Source organism: Rhinoraja longicauda, chromosome 1 (assembly GCF_053455715.1).
Source record: "Rhinoraja longicauda isolate Sanriku21f chromosome 1, sRhiLon1.1, whole genome shotgun sequence".
NCBI lineage: Eukaryota > Metazoa > Chordata > Chondrichthyes > Rajiformes > Arhynchobatidae > Rhinoraja > Rhinoraja longicauda.
Window position 1 is genome coordinate 92,359,572 of NC_135953.1, and position 12,578 is coordinate 92,372,149.

Below are 12,578 nucleotides of genomic sequence, written 5' to 3' on the forward strand. Positions count from 1 at the left end.
AATTGTAATTTAAATTTACAGAGAGCACTAATGAACACTGGTCGGGTCCAAGAGGAACATAGCTAAAGATAAAGATTTCAGCAGTAGAGCAGTTGAATAAAAGCCAGAGTTAGGCAATGTCATGGATTACTAAATGAGATGAGAATATGAGATCTGAAAAATCAACTCAGGGTCATTTACACTTCCAGGCTTAGTTTCAATTCGGTGAGGAATGGATAGAATAATTATTTAGTTCTATCAGTCTAATAAATAATAATTGGCAACACAAGAGTGAAATATGGAAAGGCATTGTTACAAAACACAACATTTGCCTCTCATTTGGCACCAAACACTGGACAGAAGCAGATGTGCTTCCTCTTGTTAATGGCATCTTCAACCGTGCATGGGAGTGGGTGTGTTGAACACGGGGTGCATGGTGCACCAGCTGTTCACAAAACATTTAGTTCTATTAGTTTATATATTGGCTGCATAACCTAACAAGCATTGGGAAATTTGGATGCTACTTAAAGCTAACCTGTTTGAATAAGATATACTTAGTCCGACTGAAAATAACCGGTAAACATTGGAAATTCAAAAGCATAGTTTAATGTGAGTCAGTGTATGGAGGCACAGTGGTAGAACAATTAGAGATGCTGTCTCACAGCTCCAGCGATGGTTCGATCCTGACCTCAGGTGCTATCTCTACGATTGGTTTCTTCCACAAGCTTTGGTTTCTTCCAACATCCCAAAAATATACAAGTTGATAGGTTGGGCCACATAAATTGCCCCTCATGTATAGATACGTGTCAGAATCTGAGGGGAGATGAGGGGAAAATGTGGGGAAACTAAATTGATGAGGGGAAAATCAGTATAAATGAGTATTGGTGAAGGCTACTGCAGACCCGAAGAGCTGGAGGATCTGGCCTCATGCTATGTCTCTCCACGGCTCATTTTAAAACTGATAAGAACAGATACTACACTTGATCTTAGCCAAAAGGCCGAGAAGCGATTGCTCATTTTTGAATAAGAAAGGTTGGAAATCCTATTCCCTACTTGACCCCTTCAGGAAGCACAAAGCCCCTCAGGCAGCACTCACTGGACCAGTAGGAAACGGTGTGAAAGGAATCTGTGTCATGTGTGTTACGCAGCTTGGCTCGCAGAACTAGGCTGTAAGTGGAAAAATGTTCAACCATCAATTTCAGAAAAAAACCCAGAATTATGGGATATGGGTCATGTGCAGGCAGATGTGATTAGTTTATCTTGAGATCACGTTCGGCACAGTCACTGTGGGCAGAATGGCCAACTCCTGTGCAGTATTGTTGCACTACCATTTTCCTCTCTAATCCCATCCCACCGTCACCAATGCCCCTCTATAATGTAATAACATGAAACTACAGATGATGGTTTTCTACCAAAGATAGACACAAAATGCTGGAGTAACTCAACAGATCAGACATCATCTCTGGAGAAAATGGATAGATGATGTTTCGCATTGGGACCCTGCTTCAGACCTCCTACAATCACTGTTTCCTTCTCTTACTTCAGTCTCACACGCCGCTGTTTCATCGCTATGTTTACGCTGCATACCAAGCAATGTATCAAAGGGAGCCACTTCCCCAAATGCTCAGAAGCTGTGCCAATGACAGACCTTTTCTCCCACTCGGAGAAGACTGAATACTGGCTGTGCCAGGAAGCTGCCACCGGAGGGGGCTGAACCGTGTCCACGTCCTCCTCTCTGTAGAACGTGTGGTGGGCACCCACTGTGGAGACATGAAAGCAGCAGGATGCTGGAGGAGAGGCCTCACTATCAAAGCACCACTATCCTTTCCTACTTCACCTCCCACCCTCCACAAATCCCACGTTATGTCAGAGGAAATATCAATCATAAATCCCCAAAAAGTGTGACGTTGAAGTTTCTTCTTCCAGGAAATGATTTACAATAGACAATAGACAATAGCTGCAGGAGTAGGCCATTCAGCCCTTTGAGCCAGCACCACCATTCAATGTGATACTGGCTGATCATTCTCAATCAGTACCCCGTTCCTGCCTTCTCCCCATACCCCCTGACTCCGCTATCCTTAAGAGCTCTATCTAGCTAGGTTATCCACTTTGGTGGTAAGAATAGAAAGGCAGATTATTATCTGAATGGTGTCAAGTTAGGAAAAGGGGTGTCCTAGTGCATCAGTCACTGAAAGGAAGCATGCAGGTACAGCAGGCAGTGAAGAAAGCCAATGGAATGTTGGTCTTCATAACAAAAGGAGTTGAGTATAGGAGCAAAAAGGTCCTTCTGCAGTTGTACAGGGCCCTAGTGAGACTGCACCTGGAGTATTGTGTGCAGTTTTGGTCTCCAAATTTGAGGAAGGATGTTCTTGTTATTGAGGGCGTGCAGCGCAGGTTTACTAGGTTAATTCCCGGAATGGCGGGACTGTCATATGTTGAAAGACTGGAGCGACTAGGCTTGTATACACTGGAATTTAGAAGGATGGGAGGGGATCTTATCGAAACGTATAAGATTATTAAGGGGTTGGACACGTTAGAGGCAGGAAACATGTTCCCAAAGTTGGGGGAGTCCAGAACCAGGGGGCACAGTTTAAGAATATGGGGTAGGTCATTTAGAACGGAGATGAGGAAAAACTTTTTCAGTCAGAGAATTGTGAATCTCTGGAATTCTCTGCCTCAGAAGGCAGTGGAGGCCAATTTTCTGAATGCATTCAAGAGAGAGCTAGATAGAGCTCTTAAGGATAGCGGAGTCAGGGGGTATGGGGAGAAGGCAGGAACGGGGTACTGATTGAAAATGATCAGCCATGATCACATTGAATGGCGGTGCTGGCTCGAAGGGCCGAATGGCCTCCTCCTGCACCTATTGTCTATTGTCTATTGTCTATTGAATGCATTCAGACAACTGACCTCAACTGCCTGCTGAGATTTATCTTATAAACAAGATTTACATGGGTATAGGAATAGACTCACAACAATGCAGGATTCTTGAAACACCCAAGTATTTAAGGTACCCATTATTGCTAGAGTGAACAAATAGGCATAGAGTACCATCCCATCATTTTCCACAATGTGATCTGTTTCTTGTGATGGGGAAGTGGTGGAATTGTCCCCTTCCAAATTTCTTGCAAGACAGCCCAATTATCTAACACTTGATCTAGTTCAGATCTCAGACTTTATTTCTGTTTATTTTGATATATTATAGTTTCTGTATATAGTCACTAATTTTATTAATAATTGGGGAAAAGTGAGCAATTTCTGATAATACCCAGTATGCTGGTTGGTTTTTGTAAAATCAAGTCTTATAGTTTAGTTTAGTTTAATTTATTTTAGAGATACAGTGCAGAAACAGGCCCTTTGGCGCATGGAATTTGCACTGACCAGCGATTCCCGCACATTAACATTATCCTACACGCTAGGGACAATTTACAATTTTACCAAGCCAATTAGCCTACAAACCTGTATGTCTTTGGAGTGTGTGAGGAAACCAGCGATCCCGGAGAAAACCCATGCAAGACTCGGGGAGTACATACAAATTTCGTACAGGCAAGCACCTGTAGTCAAGATTGAACCTGGGTCTCTGGCGCTGTTTAAATGAGTAATCCGAGAGGACATCACATGGCGTTTCAATGATCTGTGCAGCAATGCATGAATTCATCTCCAGTCTATTTGGAATATGCAAAGCCTCATCCAGTTCACTGTTCAAGAAGTCAATTATTCCACTTCCTGTTTTCATTACAAGATAATAGTAAAATCAAAGTCGAAGACCTCAGTTGCCATGCAGAAACATGTCATTGTTAAGACGATGGCAATTGATCAGATGCTCTTTTGATTGAAATTGATGCTAGGGGGAGATGGTCATTGAGAGAGGAAATGGGAAAGAATAATGAAAATACCTTGGGGAAGAATTAAGTACTTCTCAAAACAAATCCCAATGCTAGGTTGAATTGCAATTATTCATGCAACCCATTTTGCGGAACAATTTTTACTATTAAAAATTAAAAGAAATATTATTTAGAAATGCATCATATTACTTTTGGGATGACACAGTTTATGGATTTAAGTTATTCTGTTGCTTTTTATGATATAATGTTTATAATTAGGCTTGAGCTGCATTTGAAAAAGTTGTGAAGAAAATGTAATTCTTTCCACTTCCAATTTAGGCCCCACATTCAATCACATCTTCACAGAATTAGCACATTGGTCTCTGGAGATACAGAGATCTATTGCTGTAATCCTCTTCCCGGTAAGAATGTCGTGTGGATGTTTGAACAACCTGCAAGTTATTTATAAAATTTGTCATCAACACGATTACTTTTCAACACATCACTCCACTTTTGCTGAGGGGCCCCTAAGTTTGGTTATGCTCTGACTTTTCAAAGATTTTCCTCGGCAAAGTCAGCAGAGCATGTCTGACATTCGGGGTGGAAATCTGACAGCTGTTCACCTCTTGGAATAGTTCAGCGGTAAATGGAGAAATGAGATGGCAGATTTTGGGTTTGTAAATAAACTGTTCTGAGTTAAGCACCTTAGTGAGGATAAGCAACCTACCAGATCTTTAGTGTCAAATGCTATCAAAGACAGATGATAGTTCTCATGATCTTTGTGACTTGAATTTAGTTACACCTTTAAGGGGGTCAGTCTTTTTTCATGCTAGTTTGATCACATACACATTGGAAACAGAAGGGAATTTAGTAAAGGGAAGACAATGTCACCAGGGGATGTGTGTAAAAGTTTGGAATCCCATTTGTTGCACAATATTCTATGATGAGATAGAGTTGTTTTTCATTCTTTCTCAATAGGGCGCAGTTTGCTAAATACTTTGGTCTCCTGGTGAATTTCCCTTTGTTGCTGAAATTGCTTGTGGAGTGTTTCCTATCCTGAGCCAGGAGCACAAATGCAGGTTGATGTAAAGACATTGAAGGTTTAATTGGATGGGGAAAATAGAGTTTAGAGCCTTTGCACAATTTTCATTTGAGCCTGTCATTCATTTTAGGCATATTGGAATGTGATGAGGCTTTTTTATTAACCTTCTTTCTAGATTGACAGTGGACTGTTTTATTTTTTCTCGTCCACCTTAAAGTCCCTTTTATATAAGGAAATTTGATTTCAAATGAAATGTTTATCTCGGAAGAGGAAGAGAAGGGTAGATAAATGTTGGAAAAAGGATAAAATTAAACTGTTGTATTTTATTCTTCCAAAAGATAGATTTTTTACTTGTGATTAGTGTATGCATTATCAGAAAAAAAGCTCATTCGAACAATGAATCCTGCTCAAATGTCGTTCCATGAACCAAAGCATCCAACTTTTAAATCAGTAACTTATGTTGATCTCTATCCATGCTTGACAATTTCAGCTCTTTCCCATAGTGTTGTTTTTGTTTCTCTCACTACACACTACACTAATTCCCTTTTGAAATATTATTTTCAGTATGTGTCAAACACAATTTTTTATCCCAAAAACATAAAACTGCTTGTACTTCAATAATTTGGATGTATAGCTTGTGGAAATATACAAAATAGAATTGCCATACCAATAATGTAGAGAATGTTCTTCTGAGGTGGCAATCAACAATTATTTGGATTTCTTAAAACATTTGATGTAAAGAATGTTCCGAGATGGTTCTTAGGAGACTTGTGAAGATGACGAGTGACGAGATGATGAGGATGACGAATTAAAGTGGATTATTCGTAGAAGAGGTAATTTTGGAGACAGATGAGAAGGTATTTTAGGTGTAAAATTCATGGAAGTCTGCAGGTTTTACCATTGACACGGAGTTCAAGTGGTGTGAAGGATACTGGTCAGGAAGATTCTTAAGACTTAGAGCAAAATCTTCAGGACTGAAAGATACCACAAAGAGGCTTTTGCAAAGCTATTTATGGATGGAAATTAGGATTTCAAATCGGAGTTAATTGTTAATGTCTGCCTGCACTTGATGTGGAACACTAAGCAAAGTTTCAGATAAGCTGGTGTATGAAGAAATTTAAGGAATTTGGATTAATCTTGTGGCGGAAATAGAAACAAGTTTATCAAAACAATGTAGAGCAGTAAATGAACTAAAGAAATAGTGAAGAACAGCAATCTTCCTATATTAAACAAGAGAGAAGAAAAAGCTGTTTAGACACACAGCATCTCATATCCATTTCAAGTTACACTGAATGACTTACAGCCAGTGACATACTGCTTGAGGTTCAGTCATTGCAGCAGTGTGGTTGTGGTAAACAGAGTTTCAACATGTTCAGCAAGCTTCCTCCAACAGAAATGTAATAATGGCCGAACAGCTTTGATTTGGTATTTAGGAAAAATAGTGGCCTGAAATACAGGAGTGACCTCCTGTGCTCTTCTAATCAGTACATCTTATTATGGCCTCTGAGAGAGGAGATGGATCCTTAGTTTTATATCTCTTCCAAAATGGAAAAAGCACCATCTTAATGTGGCCAAATAGGATTAGTATCTACCATTAAAAATGGTTGATGTGGACATAATGGGCTGACTCTGTGACTCTGTGACCTAAAGGAAAACAGCCCTGACTTTCTCTGGAATGCCAGTCATTCAAATTTCTGGAATAGTAGTTGAGCCTGAATCCTACCAGCTTAGCCAGAGCTAACCCTCCAGCCAGACAAAGGCATTAAACATTCCAAGAGTCGTACAAAATTATAAACAGTAGCCACCATGTGGTTGCATACAACATTCCTAAGCCGAAAATTACATTGAAAAATGGTCAATCTATCGGTCTCTTCTCAGAAGCCTTTCCAATCCTATATTATAATATAATTTTAGGGCAGGCTGCACCTACTAAGACTCTCCCCCTACACTCCTGCACCCCCTAACCCCCAACATCCATTGTCCTCGTCTGCCTGGACATTCCAAAGGCTGAATCAGATGATCCTGTACACCCAAGTGTTGGGCTTCATGTGATGACCAGGCCTCAGGCTTTGTGTACAGATGCTCTTTCACCAGAACACCATCAGCTCTTTGAAGGGTCTCTGCTATCAAAGAGTCTTTGAGCATTGTTATATTTATCTAACAATATTTTGACATAGTTTTAAACCAACCTATTTTTGAACGTTTAAAAAATCCTCTTAATTCTCTTTATTTATTTACATTAACTTGAATAGTTTTAAATATCTATGATCACTGAAGATAGATCAATAACGAAAAACTTTAAAATAAAGTCAATCAAGTTAATTCAAAGATCAATCTTTGTACATGGGCTAAACAATACCTTTCAAATGAAAGTTAAAAAACTGTAGATACTGAAAATCAAAACAGAAAATGTTGATGGTACTCTATAGTTCAGGTAGCAACTGTGGAGAGTGGAGTTAATGTTTAAATTTCCAGCATTTACCATTCAAATGTATGTAGTTGCCATTCTCCCTGCGATAAGGGGTGAGGTTTGGATGTGAGTTTAGCTGGCACTTCTCTACAGCATGTCACGAATCCACCGCTGGTCTCAGGATGTTTCAAACTGCCACTTTGGCTACTCATTGCAGAGATTTGAGATGTACTGAGGCATAAATCTTTTCAGAACCTCAGAACTATCAGTCTCCAGCCAAATTACTCAACCTCGTAAATTTATATTTGTAGCAATTATTATTGTGCCAATGCCGATTAGTTTAGTTTAGAGATACAGCATGGAAACAGGCACTTCGGCCACCGAGTCCGCACCAACCAGCGATCCCCGCACATTAACACTGTTCTACACACACGGGGGACAATTTACACATGCACCAAGCCAATTAACCTACAAACATGTACGTCTTTGGAATGTGGGAGGACGCCGAAGATCTCGGAGAAAACCTACCCGGTCACAGGGAGAATGTACAAACTCCATACAGACAGCACCCGTAGTCGGGATCGAACTCAGGTCTCCCTCCAGCTGCAAGCGCTGTAAGGCAGCAATTCTGCTGCTGCACCATCTAAAAATGTTGTATCTTAAAAATTATAATCAAGATAATCAATCCAATTGAAATATAATTAATTCTCTATGCCATGTCTCTTATACCTATTTCAACAATATTTGCAATTACCACTAATGAACTAGATGGTTTAAGAGAGATAAGGAGTGCACACATGCACCAAAGACATGAAGTCATTCTATAAACACAATTAGTTGGGACTTTGATTAAACTACTTCCTTTGATCAACCGTGGCAATAGCTGAAGCGATTAGGTTGAATAGGGCCTAGTGTCCTTCAGATTAAATTATTAAAGGTCTGCTAGATGTTTGGCGAGCCTCCAATTGATATTTGAGTTCCAGGTGCGGTACATTGAATTCATATGTGTTTATAGTAAAAGGGCCAAGACAGTCCACTTTTGCCTGTTTATCCACTGGAAGACAACATACCTAATGCATCTCATATGCACACAGTTCAGAGGCATACAGGGGTATTTTAAACCCCTCAGGATGAGTGTGATGTCTTGGGGGGGGGGGGGCATGGTTAAGCTCTCAAAACATATCAAACCCATATCCAAACTTTGTTAATGCAACTTTTCTGATCATAGAGTCATCGAGTGATACAATGTGGAAACACGCCCTATGGCCCAACTTGCCCACACCGGCCAACATGTCCCAGCTACAAGAGCCCCACCTGCCCATGTTTGGTCCATACACCTCCAAACCTGTCCTATACATGTATCTATCTAACTGTTTCTTAAATGTTGGGATAGTCCCTGCCTCAACTACCACCTCTGGCAGCGTGTTCCATACACCCACCACTGTTTGTGTGAAAATATTACCCCTTAGATTCCTATTAAATCTTTTCTCCTTCACCTTAAAACTATGTCCTCGATTCACCTCATCTAGGCAAGAGACTCTGTGCATCTACGCGATCTATTCCTCTCATTATTTTATTTACCTCTATAAGATCACCCCTCATTCTTCTGCACTCCAAGAAATAGAGTCCCAGCCTCTCCCTATAGCTCAGACCCTAAAGTTCTGGCAACAGGCTCATAAATCTTCTCTGTACCCTTTCCAGCTTGACACCATCTTTCCAATGGCATGGTGCCCAGAAATGAACACAATACTCTAAATGCGGCCTCACCAACGTAATATACAACAGCAACATGACCTCCCAACTTTTATACTCAATACTCTGACTGATGAAAGCCAATGTGCCAAAAGTCTTTGTGACTCTACCTTCAATGAACCATGCACCTGCACTCCTAGATCCCTCTGTTCTACAACACCCCCCAGAGCCCTACCATTCACTGTGTAGGTCCTGCCCATGTTAGACTTCCCAAAATTCAACACCTCACATTTCTCTGTATTAAATTCCATCAAACATTTCTCAACCTACCTGGCCAATCGATCCAGATCCTGCTGTAATTTTCACACCCGTCGTCACTATCTGCAAAACCACCCCCTTTTGTATCATCTGCAAACATTTTAATCTTGCCGTGTATGTTCTCATCCAAATCATTGATATAGTTGACAAACAGTAATGGACTCAGCACTGAACCATGAAGCACACCATGAATCACAGAAGCAACATTCCTCCTTCACCCTCTGCTTCCTTCCATGAAGCCAATTTTGGGGCTCATATTGTCGACCTCCCCGTGGTGAGCCCTGTCAACTGACCTCAGTCAGGCAGACGACAAACAAACAGAGACAGCAAAAGCAGAAGCAGCTTCATAACTTCTGCTGCCTTAAATGCAAGAAGAAGAAGCCAATTTTCTATCCATTGAGCTATCGGAGAGATCCCATGTGATCTCATCTTCCAGAGCAGCCTACCATGCGGAACCTTGTTGAATGATTTGCTGAAGTCCATATATACGACATTTATAGCCCTGCCCTAATAGACCTTTTTGGTCACATCTTCCAAAAAAAATCAGATTTGTGAGACACGACCTCCCACGTATAAAACCATGCTGACTATCCCTAATCAGCCCTTGTCCATCTAAATGCCAGTATAACCTATCCCTCAGAATACTCTCCAGGTTAAGGTGAGGATTAGAATCAAAATTCCAAACTTTATACGTGAAAACTCTTTCTCCAATCCTTGTGATCTGAGGGAGGGGGAGGGAGGGGGAGGGGAGGGGGGAGGGGTGGGGGGAGAGGGGAGGAGAGGGTGCTGCACCAATGCAGGAGAGGTTTGGGCCCAACAGGTCAACTTGGTCTAGTTTTGGTAATAAAAATAGGAAAGCAGATCATATTAGGAATGGTCAGAGATGGAAAGAATTTGTTGTTCAAATGGATTTATGTACTAATCGCTATAAGTTCACATGCAGATAAAGCAAGCAGACGGAAAGGTAAATGATAAATAGGCCTTTATTGCAAAAGAACTAATTCAAATGTAAAGGTATTTGAATGGCAGTGTGTCGGGCATTGGTGAGGCTGGTCTGAAATATTGTGCACATGTCTGCTCCTGCTGCCTCAGAGAAGATACCCAGACAATAATGGAGTGCACAAAGTTCTATCGGATTCAATCCTGGAATAGGGAGATGATCGCATGAGCAACATGATTGTATGAGGATGTAGAGGGGAGCAAGGAAAGGATGAGAATGTGAAGGAGAACAGGGGGATTATACAGAAGCAGCAACCTCTCCCTGACACAGGGCCCAGATTCATGTCCTTTAATTGAGAGCCAGGCACCGATTGACTCTTGCGTTCTCTCTAATCATTGACAGAAGGAAGGACTCCCCATCCCTCTCTCTTTTCCTCCCTCTATTCTTTCCCCCGCTCCACATTTCCTCCTTCCCCTGTACTCTAATTTGTTCTCTCTTTCCCCTCTGCTCACCTCTTGTTCCTCTCTCTCTCTCTCTCTCTCCCATAACCTCCATCCTGTCCCTATCCCCACTCACTTTTTCTCCCTCTACTCTTCTACTCACTGTCTCTCTAAGCGCAGACCCTTTTGTTCAACCAATACGTCCTCTTTTTGACCTCCATCTTTCTGTTCCATTTTCGTTCTCTACCCTCCTATATCCAGTCTCTCTCTGAGTTTCTCTGCACCCTTACTTGGTCTCCCTTTACCCCATCAATCCACCCCCACCACAACAAAGCATTTTCCTCTTGTATTTATTCTAAAATATCAGTTTTCCATTATAGTTTAACAGCATGATTAAAAGCACAATTAAATTGCGATGTTTTAAACTATATGCAATTAATCATGTTTTTATTAAATCACTTAACAACCCTGATTATAATGCAAAAATGTGAAGGATGTTGATAGTGTTGTGTTACATTACATGGTATTGTTATAATTTTCATAATGAACCCAGGAAATGATTAAACACATTTTGCAGATTTCATTTAATGAAGTGGTCACAGTTTGTATTTTTCTTTCATACTTTTATGTAAAATTTGCTCTCTGAATCACAGCTAAATGTCTTAAGAGTTGTAAGGAATCCCTAAAGAATTGAAAATCCTGGATATATGTTTGGCTCAAAATATATTATCAGGTATGTGTGGTAAATAGTGATTGAAATCAAAACAGTACACTAAATTCAGGCTTAGAAACAGGCACGGAACCATAAGGTCAGGCAGCATCTGGCAAAAGAGAAACAATGTTAACATTTCGACCCTTCATCAGAACAGGCAAATCTATGAACAGTGTACCATTTTCGCACCGGCCCCCTCATCAAGCTGACTGGCCTGTGAAACCTTTCTGAACCATTTAAGGTCAAACACAGCAGAACTAGGAGTCAATCCATTGTGGTGAGAATCTATACTGTGTGAAAGGTCTAATCAAATTCCTGTGGGCATGGGTCTTCTGATACCGCCCAAATTTCCGAAGAACATGGCAAGACCTTCCTGATAATTTCTCGTGCTTGAAAAGTGTCAAAGAACCTCTCTTTACAAGGGATGAAGAACCATTTGGTTCATTTCATCTTCAGCTAAGTAAAGGCCCCAGGATGATCTAGACAAGTAAAGGCCCCAGGATGATCTAGACAAGTAAAGGCCCCAGGATGATCTAGACAAGTAAAGGCCCCAGGATGATCTAGACAAGTAAAGGCCCCAGGATGATCTAGACAAGTAAAGGCCCCAGGATGATCTAGACAAGTAAAGGCCCCAGGATGATCTAGACAAGTAAAGGCCCCAGGATGATCTAGACAAGTAAAGGCCCCAGGATGATCTAGACAAGTAAAGGCCCCAGGATGATCTAGACAAGTAAAGGCCCCAGGATGATCTAGACAAGTAAAGGCCCCAGGATGATCTAGACAAGTGCTTGCCCCGTTGTCCCTTTTGAATCTATCCATTTTTCCACCTGCCTCTTCTTCCCAAAATTGAAACCCTTCATATATCTTTCTTTATTTTGTTCATCTATTACTTGAAATACTATCCCTCTATATAAAATGGCCAAATAAAGTATTCTTTCCAATTTTCATTGACTCCCAGCATGCTGCCTTCAAAATTCTTGACTTCAGCCACTATCTTGCCGGTGTTCCTTTGTAAACCTTCACTGCAGTGAAACTGGCTGTTCTTTTCTTCAATGAGAAATCTTGATTTGGCTTTTATCCTTCTCTTCCTGGATCCCAGTTATGCAAAACCTTTCCTTTTGATACTAACTTAATCTACTCTCTCAACTTTCCTGTTGCACCTTTCACCCTCCTGTTCTCCTGACCATTAAAGAATTAATATAGGATTAGTGTAAATGGGTGGCT

At 40.9% G+C, this 12,578-nt stretch overlaps 1 pseudogene; it reads right to left on the reverse strand.

Annotated features, from left to right (window-relative positions):
- Nucleotides 1–810: 810 nt before the first annotated feature.
- Nucleotides 811–989, reverse strand: LOC144601211 (U2 spliceosomal RNA; annotated as a pseudogene).
- Between the last annotated feature and the right edge of the window lie 11,589 nt (nucleotides 990–12,578).